Source organism: Myotis davidii, unplaced genomic scaffold, assembly GCF_000327345.1.
Source record: "Myotis davidii unplaced genomic scaffold, ASM32734v1 scaffold128, whole genome shotgun sequence".
NCBI lineage: Eukaryota > Metazoa > Chordata > Mammalia > Chiroptera > Vespertilionidae > Myotis > Myotis davidii.
Window position 1 is genome coordinate 3,829,584 of NW_006299719.1, and position 3,969 is coordinate 3,833,552.

Below are 3,969 nucleotides of genomic sequence, written 5' to 3' on the forward strand. Positions count from 1 at the left end.
GACTGAAAGAACAGTTTCTTGCAATTTCCTTCCTTCAGCAGTGTATATCTCCATATTGCAGATATACACCATCCGCTCTCGCACACCATCCGAACAAGTAAACCGTATTTTGCTATTTCTGCTGGGTTGTACGTGCAAAATTTGAAAGTCCTCTCCATGGAATCATTCCCTCGTCCAAAGACAACTGTTGCTTTGGTTTGTATATTGTTCGAAATTTATGCAGGAAATAATCCAGCACAGGTTGGATCTTGAAAAGTCTCCCCGAGCGACTGTCCATTTTGGCGTTATCATTGAAATGCCAGAATGTCCATATTTGCTCAAATCTATGGTGACTCATTGTCTGTGGAAATATAGGGGTACATATCAAAGGATCTGTTGACCAATAGTCTTTCAAGCTATCTTTTCTTGTTTGACCCATCAGAATAATTAGGCCAAGGAATTTCTTGATGTCCTTCTGTGTAACCGGAGACCACTTTAGTGTTCTAGATGGTGTTTTGCGGTTCATTGCGGTTTGATCGTGATAGTTGGACAGCTCTTTGCATAACAGCTCAAACAATTCATCACCAAAAAGATTGGTCACAGAGGGTACAGAGTCACACTGAGACAGAAATGTAGTGACCCCAGCATGACCTTCAAACATTTGTAAGCCTGGTAGTGAGTCAATTTCAGACCAACAATTATCAGTGGCTTCATCAGCCACTTGAAAGCACTGCCACCTTGCGCTTCCTTACAGGTCTAATAATTTCCCTGTCAGAATCAGTAGAATCGTCTCTGGAATTGTCAAAACAGTCATCCGCATCTTCAGTCTCACTAGGAATATCTGATAAATTATCATTAAATACTTCCGGAAGTGTATCAGTTTCATTGGTTTCCTTCCTTTTTCTGAGAGGGCATTTCTAAAAGTGCCAGGAACTTGAAGACGAAGACTATTCGAATGACCAAAATACAATGTAACTGCAATGCTTTATGGGTTCATGCGATTATATAGTTTTTCGTAGATTGACCTGTACGGTTTCCACCAATGAGATCTTCGGACCATAGGTTCAAGCTCACAACCACAGCTGTTGGCTATAATTGTGCTGAAAGGGCCCTGCCCTCCAGCTGGGACTTGCACGTGGCAGTGAGCGGACCCTGTCCTCTCATTAGTCCGAGGCTTGAACCTGGCCAAAACACTGTAGCCGTGTCCCACAGTGGACAAGACAGTGTGTTGACATCTAAGTTCCATAACAGATAGCGCGCTAAACACGAGAGAACTGGTGAGCGGTCCTTAACAGATGGGGCGCAAAACACGAGAAAGCTCGTGAGCGGTACGCAATGTGTTAAGCAAAACATCTTTCAGAAATTGTTATTAGAACTTTTGGTCACTAGAGGGTGCTGGTGACCAAAATTCAGAAATTCATACTTTTTCTGCTCTAACATCAGAAAGTACTAAACAGACACCTGGCCTGGTAACTATGTTGTGGGTCCGGGCATAGACTCGGGTGGCAGGTTCAGTCCCTGGTTGGTTCCCAAAGTGAGAAAAAGAAGCGGCCTATGGATGTTTCTCTTACAGATGTTTCTGTCTCTCGCTCTCCCTCTCTCAAATCAGTATTTTTAAAAGATGCCAAACAATCCAACTGCCAGTGTCCTGTTTGTGTGAATCCTCAGATCCCCCAAATCACTGTTGCAATGTGAATAGCTGCAAAACAGACAAAAATAGAATGAAGGAAAACACTGAAAGAAGGAAAGTGTTACATAAGAGATCTAATGGCGCATTCGTTGGAGTTGAGTAAAGGGGTTAACATTAATTCTTGGATACTATATGGACCGATGTTTGTTCCTATTATAGGAAGTCCAATTGGCTACAGCATGCATTGCAATGGAGAATTTTATTTTTTTAGGTTAGGATTTAACATTTTTATATTTTTAAAGAACTTTAGATTTTATTTTTCAATTACAGTTTTCAATAGTATTTTGTAACAGTTTCAGGTGTACAGCATAGTGGTTAGACAATCATATACTTTACAAAGTATTTCCTCTAATATTTTTAATACATAGTTATTGCAATATTATTGACTATATTTCCTATGCTGTACCTTACATCCCTGCGATTATTTTTTAACCATCAATTTGTAAAGGGATTGTACTTCTAATTCCTCTATCTCTTTCACCCAGCCCCCCAACTTCCCTTCCCTCTGACACCATCAGTCTATTCTCTGTGGCTATAAGTCTTTTTCAATTTTGTTTGTTCGTTGAGAAAGTAAAATTTTAAAGAAGTCTCATTCATAAATAAAGAATAATTCAGCTTTGCTTTCATAGCTATATAAATCATGAAAAGGTCTTACATTTTTAAGATATATAATTAAAAAAAATTTATTGCTGAAAATTAAATTTAATGTGTATTTTCTTTGGATGAAGTGTATCTCTAAGAATGCCATCAAATATTTTACTTTTCAAATGACATTCTAGAAAAATACTTTCTCATTTTGGGAGTTAAGAATAATCCAAACTAGTAAGACAAAAGTCTAGTGACCACTTAAAAAGCAAACCACTTCACTATTTTTTCCTTGCTATTGTTCTCATTAGAAATGTGACATTTAAAAAAAAAAATTGAAAAGTGTAAGAAATTTTTCATATGGTAGCAAATCACAAATGAAATTGGTAATGGGATTAATTCATGTTAAAATGGCGTTTAAGTTATATTTTGGCTTTTCTTCTTTAAAAAATATAGCATCTTATAAAGATATTTTTTTCAAACTCGCAGAATGAAAATAGTACAGAAAGAATGCAGGAGAACATATTCCATTCTCATCATCTACCACTCATTTACATTCTCCAAGGATACCAACTAGAAAAGACAAACTGATATGACCAACTCTAAAAGTCTTATCTGAAGTCTGAATCATGGTCTTCATAGTTCTGATTAGATCTAAGGTACTAAATATGAAGAAAAATGAAGTTTGAACATAATTTTTACAATCTTTTCATGGAGAAACTCAAAAAAGCCTTTTCTAGATTTGGCAACAACTGGTCTTAACATTGATTTTCATCGGCTGAGAGGGTTGATGGTATCCATGTGAAGAGCTCTGTGCTATGAGAAGAGACGGGAATTGCTGAAAGACCTTGGGCATATGTTTTAACTTATGGAGCCTCAGTTACCTCACCATAAAAGGGAGTAATCATAATAGCAAGGGGACCTTGGAGGATCTCTGATAAAATGAGAAAATACTTGTGAAAACGAAATATTGTCTTAATAAAACACTAGGCAATCATGCCCATTTCACTAAAAGGCGAAGGCTTTCCTAACATCTAAATACCGTTTCCAGTCTTAACTTAGAAGAATGGTTGGAGGCTTTGTGAGCGCAAGCCTCCCTCCTGCGCCCCCGCCCCCACCCTCACCCCCATTTCCCACAGCTAGCAGCAGTTGACTGCAGGATCTCAGGTATGCAAGAGGAGGCCACCGCCTCTAGCCACTTTGGCTGACTTTTCTCTGACTTGTTTATAAGAGGAGATGGAATTTAGTTGGGAGGTGGGAGCTGGGATATCTTCATTTCTTAATTCGACCATCAGATTTTATTTTGTTTCCTTGTACCTATCTCCTTGGGTCCCAAGGCACTACTAGTTTTAGAAGCTTCAGTGCACCCCAGGGGGACAGAGCAGCCTGGCCTGCTCGCGATCATTCCAGAGTCCTGAAGTAGGAAGGAAAAAAGTTCACACTCAGCTTTGCAAAGGCGTGTGGTTTGCCTAGAATACTTTGGGACGGGTGAGTTACACCTGCCAGGGATACAAGAGATCTTCAGGGGGAGGATCCAGCCCCTGCGGGTGGAGACGGAGGGCGGGCGCTTTCCGCGCGCCTTGGCAACTAGCCTGGGGCTGGGGAGCCCAGCAAGACATTTCAGCCCCCTCCACCCCGGACGCTCCTCTGGCAGAGACAGGCGGAATCGCAGAGCGGGCAGGGCGTCCGGTCCGGCCAGAAGCCGGGAGTTTCGA